This window comes from Ceratotherium simum, chromosome 7 (genome assembly GCF_057802395.1).
Source record: "Ceratotherium simum simum isolate JZ-2026a chromosome 7, ASM5780239v1, whole genome shotgun sequence".
Classification (NCBI taxonomy): Eukaryota; Metazoa; Chordata; class Mammalia; order Perissodactyla; family Rhinocerotidae; genus Ceratotherium; species Ceratotherium simum.
The window spans coordinates 38532982-38540445 of NC_141906.1; positions in this window are offsets into that span (position 1 = coordinate 38532982).

A 7464-nucleotide genomic window follows, 5' to 3' on the forward strand; every position below is an offset into this window, starting at 1 on the left:
ATTAAAGTTTGTCCCAAAGCTGATTTTATGTAGGTAACATATCTCTGGCTTTCTAGATGGAATGATTTCTATTTCTTTTTTACCTCTCATTCAGAAACCCATGGAAAACTTTGTTAGGCCAGTGTTCTTCATCTGTGAAATTTTATCTGGGTAGAGAAAGATGATGAAAAAATTGTCCTTGTCTCATAGTGGAAGAGAATAACATGTAAAATAAATATTCTAAATAATTCCAAATATGGTATGAAAACTATCCCATAAAGTTGTGAGGATCGAATTGGTTAAAGGAAAACTGAATGTCGTGTAAACTATACAGTTTTCTGAACTCGTCTGGCCCTTACCTTGATATAAAATCCTCAAAGCCTAGTACAGTCCAACTAGAGCAACTATTTGGATGCTTACCTAATCTCCAATAGTGTTTTCCCTTTTATGCATGACAGCAAGACTGCATCTCACCCAGGCTTGTGATGGCAGAAACTCCAGTCATTTACTATTACTATTATTGAAGTGGAAAACAGAGAAGGAGTTTGCTGATCAAATGCATCAATATTTTGAGCACTTGTTATGAGCCAGGGGCTTTTTAATTTACACAAAAACTTTCTGGGTGAAGAGAAATATAGTCTCCATTGTTCACTTACCCCAGATAATAGTTCTAGCTAACATCTGAGTGCTTACTGTAAGCAAAGGCACTGTTCCAAATACATTACCTTCATTTCATTCACATTTCTCAATCTTTATAACAACTCAGTAAAATACTGTTAATATTGTCATCACTAATTTATCAATAAGAAAACTGAAATTTAAAGAGATTAGACAATTTGCCTGAAAATATTGTAAACTGGGACTTTGAACTCTGGCTGATTTGACTCCAAAGCTTCCAGCATTGATTATCATTAATCTCTCTTGTCATTTACAAAGTAAGTGTGGCTGTCTATGGCAGGGGAGTTGGTAAGGGAGGGACTAAAGGGGAGTTACTGGGCCATTCCTGAGAGAAATGGTGCCTTCCCCTACAAACAGGTTTCTTGTGGTGAAATCAAGTTGGAAGGATAAGAAAGGTTGAGAAAGGTGGAGGTGGCATGGTTGAGCCTGTTCAGGAGCTGATTACATCTGAGCCTCTGGCCCTTTTGCCTGCCAGCTGACTCAGAGCTGGCAGATGGGCCAAAGCCCAGGCAGGTTGATTTCATGGGCTGTATACTTCAAAGGATCTGATTCCTGGCGCTGCTATGCACATTGCTTTTCTGAGGGCACAGCCTTGTGAGGGACAGAACGGGATGGTCTCTATGAAGTGTTTGTGAAAGTTTTATCTCTAAATCCAAATATATACAGCTTGTTCTGGGTTTGGCAATAAAACCACAGGGCTAGCTGTAAGCATGGCTGAAAATTGGGTATTTAAACCTTAAGTATTCCTCTGCAGTAGACACAGTGGTTAAAAATATGGGCCCTAGAGTCAGATAGACCTGAATTCCAATCTTGGCTCCACCATTTAACTGTGGATAAATTACTAGGCCTCAGTTTTCTCATGTATGAAATGGGGATTAAGGTAGTACCTACTTCATATGGTTGTTGTGAAGATTAAATATATATAAAGCATATACCATAGTACCTGAGACATAGTAAACACTCTTGAAACGTTATTCATTAGTATTCAAAGAAAACTCATATTGTATAAGAGAATCTCAAGGCTTAAACGAAATAAATTAGTTAGTTCATTATTCTTTCACTTAACACACACTCAAAAGGTATTTATTATTGTGTTGGGTGAGAAGGATAGAGAAAACAGTAATACTTTTCTCTGAACAACAAAAATGAGCCAAATAATTTTAAAGATATATATCTCATTTAATGTTCACAGCAACCCTGTGAAGTATTTTCCCACTTTATAGATGAGACCCTAAGTTGAGAGAAGTTTAGTAACATGCCTAAGATCATATAGTCAGTACTGTCTAACTCCAAAGCCTGTGAATAAGATAAGCTTTATCCCCACCAGAGCTTGTTATTCAGCAGGTAGGCAGACTCATGAACGAGTATCTACATTCAAAGTGCTGTTATTGAGGTTTATACTAGGTGCTTGGGAGCACAGAGCAGGGAAGGTGAACTCAGAGGTAGGGAGTGAGGTAAAGTTAGCCCCCTTCACAGGAATAAATGCCATTAGTGGGGCTTCAGGTGGGAATGTGGTAGGGGGCTTTTGCTGGTAGAGAAGGAGTTAAGAGAGGTCTTTCTGGGTTTCCTCAAGTCATACTAAAAGAGAGGCTTTAAAAGGAATTCTTTTCTGGGATTCCTCAAGTCAATATTGACTGCCTTTTAGATCTAACATAACTGTAGCAAATTTTATAGTTGCAAAGAAATTGTCTCCAGAAAGACCAGATTACATTGTTTACTTGAGGTGAAATGGTGGAGTTTATAGTAAATGATGTCTGTCTACATCAGAATCATCTGTACCTCCTTGGGCTATGGAACTGAACCTAATATTAATAATAGCAAACTAACTTCTATTGCATGGTCATTAGGTACTAGTCTCTTCTGTGTTCAAAGGCCAGAACTCTTAACTGGAGAAAGGTAGACAGGCTTTGTCGAAGTCAGCAATCTCAAATTAAGTACACTTAATTTGGGCATACACTCTCAATATAAATAGATTACTAGTATATGATGTCCATTATGAAATGTAGATAAAATAAAAAATTGTAAGGGATGAAATGAAGTTGAAATAAACTATTTCATCTCAGGGCAAATTATGTACTCAGGATTCTGTATTTGTTATTAATAGTGGACATAAATTAATATTTCAAATAGGCTACTTTTTTTTCTTTTTTTAAGGAAGATTGGCCTTAAGCCAACATCTGTTGCCAATCTTCCTCTTTTTTTTTTCTTTTTTCTCCCCAAAGCCCCCAGTACATAATTGTATATCCTAGTTGTAGGTCCTTCTAATTCTTCTATATGAGACGCCGCCTCAGCATGGCTTGATGAGCAGTGAGTAGATCCGCGCCCAGGATCCGAACTGGCGAACCCCAGGCCTCCAAAGCAGAACGCTGGAGCTTAACCGCTGCGCCACTGGGCCAGCCCCACAAATAGGCTACTTAATACTTTGGATTTTTTTAGTCAACTTGTCATATTTGATTAGATCATCATTGTATTTAACCTCATAATGTAACTGATGCTGGGTAGAGTGTCATTTGCTTTTTGTCCTCCTGTGTATCATCTTCAATTCACAGGGTTTTTTTTTTTTTTCTGCTAATCTTTTTAAACTAGTTACTCATTTTGTAAGATTTAGTTTAGTGAAAGTTAGGTTTTAAAAAAATCCGTAAATCCTTTTTTGAACTGCCATATGTCACTACATGCTGAAAGTGAAAGAAGCTCCATTCATACCTCATGTGACATGTGAGCATCAAATATAGGGAAATGTGTGTGCATGCCAAGTTCAATCCATATTAATAGACTTTAATTTTTTATGAATAATAAACATACATAGAAGTTACAAAAATTCTTACCACACTTCAGTGGATTGTCTTTATACATCTAGGGTAAGCACACTCCACTTTGGAAATTAATGGTCTGAGCAACAGAACTTGCAGCGATCAAGTGGGAATAACCAGTCCCACCTTTAGCTGTGATTGGTTGAGATTCATTTATGAATGACAAATGGGAAGGGTACAACGTGACTGCCCAGGAAATCAGAAGAGCTGAGCATAGCCGAAGCTTTGAGAGCATGGCCTGTCTGTTCAAAGGCAGGATCTATATTTATCGAGTGCCTCAAAGAAATACATTTTAGTTTTTAAGAAAATGGACCTTGTCAGACCTACTTAGATTTAATCTCAGCTCTGCTATTTACTAGCCATGCAATTTTGGGAAAGCAACAACCTCTTGGAGTCTATTTTTCATTTCTGAAATGAGGATGATTAATACCAGTACCTACCTCACTAAGAAGAAAAGTTTAACATGATACCGCTGAACTCGCACTGTGTGCACAGAGATGCTGAGCTAAACTCTTTACCAGAGTTCATTTAATCCTCATGATTTACTAGCATGGTAGAGGCTAACTAGGTGTTCACCAAAATATTTTCCTTTTCCTCCTGGGCACACAAAAGGACTACATTTCCTAGTCTCCCTTGCAGCCACATCACTGTGTTCTGGCCAATGAAATATGGGCAGAAGTGATCAACATTTCCTCCAGGCCTGACCCATGAAAATTTCCCTTGCAATTCTCCATGCTCTCTTCCCTCAACTGTCAGAGGATCTAGCAGAACCAGTAGGTGCAAGGGGCTCTCTCTTTCTTCTCCCACCTGCAACCTGCATTGGATTGTGATATGAGCCAGAAATAAACTCTTACTGTGTTAAGTTATTGAGATGTGAGGGTTGTTTGTTACAGCAGTTAGTGTACTCTGGCTAATACAGCAAGGTTTGATAAGAACCCAGAGAAGGAAGAGAGAAATTGTTTATAGTATCTGGCACATGATGTTCAATAAAAAGGGTAATTAACCTTATTAACTTAAGAAAGATGAAGATTAGTTTTATGAGATAGCTTATGAGCAAATATCTGTAAAGGTCTTTTGGGTAAAGTGTGAGGAAATGCCAGGAATCATTTTCCAAAGCTTTTCATAAATACCGCTGGGAATACCTCAAGGAATGGAGAAAACACCCCGGCAGTACCTCATGCTCTACAGCCTGCTGAATCAGCTCAACACATTTCTCTAATTTATAAAAATATGTAACAAGTATGAATACATTTTCTATACTGCATTGGGAATCCTTCCTCCATCTTGGTGAGGTTTTTCTCTTGTTTATTCAAATCCAAGAGCTGAAATGTGCATTTTAGATTTCCCCCTCAAGTTAGCCTGTGTATAACCAATATTTTCCTTCACTCTAACACATTTTCTAGACATTACAGTACTTAGCTGGAGCCATATTTTTATCTTGAGAAATTTAATTCCTATAATTTGGATTACTCTTGGTCTCTGAATTATTTCATGTCATATTTTTGATCTAGCAACTATTGCTGTGTTTTCCTCTCTTTCATGTTTATTTGCAAAATTGATTCCTCTGAAATTGCACGGATAGCTGCTGAGACACTTGGCTTCACATTTTAACCTCACATGCGGATGAATTATTTCTTCTTGACTTTGGCGAATCAAAATATTAGCATAGCGTCCCAAGACTATTTGCTGTTACCCTTATCATGCTCCTCCCCTCAATCTTATGTTTTAGAAACATGCAGGAACTGGGCAATTGGTTTTGATGGCTTAGTAAATGTTCACAGAAGCTATGTGGTTTAGAGGAAACAAACAGGCTTTGTGTTCAGACAGACCTGATTTTCAGTCCTGGAGTAGCCACCAACTAGCTCTTTGTGGCATTGGTCAGTTACTCAACTTCTTAGGAGTCATAAGAGAAATAGAGATAGCAAAACCAGTTTGTAAGACTGATAAGAAAACCCACTTTGCAAAGGTAAATCAGATATATAGGCTGATTTTACTATTGAATATGGATACAAAAATCTTAAATAAAATACTAGCAAACCAAATCCAAATATATATCATAACCATGTATTTATATCAGGAACATAAGTTTGGTTTAATATTTTTAAAATTAAAAAGTGTAATTTATACCTTAACCTATTGATCGGATAAACACATGGTCATTTCAAGAGATGTAGAAAAATTTTGGTAAAATTCAACATCCATTCATAAAAATAAAACTCTTGGCACATTGGGAACAGAAGAGAACGTCTTAAACTGATAAAAGATAGCAATAAAAAAATTACAGTTAAGGAGGCAGAAGCTTTCTTAAACTGATAAAGGATAACTTTAAAAAGTATATCATACTTAATGCTTAAAAGATGAAAAATTTCCCTTTGAGATCAAGAACAAGGCTTCTTTTATTCACCATTGTCCTAGAGGTCCTAGCCAGCTCAGTAAAGCAAGAAAAGTATATAAATAAGAGGTATCAAGGATTGGAAAGGAATAAAGAAAATCCAAAAACAACTACATATAAATTTTTAATTAGACTTAATAAAAGCTTAGAAAGTTTATTGGCTACAAGACTAATACATAAAAATCAATTGCATTTTTATATACCAGCACAAATAGTTTTTTAAAGTTTCTAAAATGGACGACTAATAATAGAATTAAAAATATCAAGTATCCAGGAATAATCTAACAAAAGATGTGTCTATCTCTAGGGAGAAGACTAAAACTTTGTTCAGAGACGTTAAAGAAGACATAAATAAATGGAGAAATATACCATATTCAAATTATCTCCTTCAGCCCACTTTTTACTGCTCTGGATATAGTACCCTACCTGGAACCCAAGTTCTGCTGCCTCAGAAACCTTCCTGCCTCCGCTTCTCTGTTGCTATAAACAAATGTCTGCACAGAAATAGCTCCTGATGGTCTCAGCACTGTAGTGTCCAATCCTGGACACAAGCTCACTCTCGCCGGCTCTCATGGCAAGGAACACTCTACTGGAGCTGCTTGGTGGACCCTGATCTTTGAGAGTTGTGAGGAACAGCTCATCTCCAAACAGAAGAAGAATAGTTAGCATTTATAGACAGGTTCACTCTATCCAAATCACATTCCTTCTTTTGACCCTTAGTACAAGCCCATGGGGAAAGGATTTGTATTATCCCCATTTCATACATGCAGAAGCTGAGGCTCCTCAAGGTTAATGGCAACCAAAGAGCCACAGTTAGTCACCGAGCTAGGACTCAAATCCAGGGCTTTTGACATCAAATTTAATGCATTCTCTTCTATAAAAACAATGTATTTTTGAAAGCAGCCCTGTCCTACCACATTCATCAGGGCAAATGCTATGTCTGATGCATTCTTGAATCTTCTGACTGGGAAAATCTTTTCCTGATGCCTCTCTTCTCAAACAACTGAGTTTCTGCAGGCATTATATTTTTACATCTTAAGAAGGGAAGGGAAGGGGAGGAGAGAGAAAAGTAGGGACTTGATAGTATTTTCCTCATGAATTGGCAGTTGATTTTTATGGTCAAGCCAAAACCTCCTTTGCCTTTCCTGCGAAGTGAGATAATGGATTTTTTTTTCTCTCTCTTTCAGGCTTTTTAGGAATAAGTAAAATAAAAAATAAAAAGGGCTTAGCACAGTGCCTAGCACATAGTATGTGCTCGATAAATGCTAGCTATTGTTATTGGCACCTCCCACACCACCAGAAGATAATCCCACAGGCTATACAACCAAACAGTGTATTGCCCAGATCAGGGCAGAAGCAGCACAACATCAGACTGACTGCAGCCTCTTTTGGCTAAGGTTGTTTGTGCTGTTCTTAAAGAGACATCCTTTCACCGGACAACTGCAGTGGGGAGGAAGACCCCCTGGAACTAAGTGTTTTTGATTCTCAGCATGTGATTCACAAGGGAAGCCATGTTGTTTAAGACATCTCTTTTGTTCATTAGTTCATACTTTTTTTTTCATTCAATAGACCTTTATTGAAGAGACAGCTGTACCCCCAGGCACT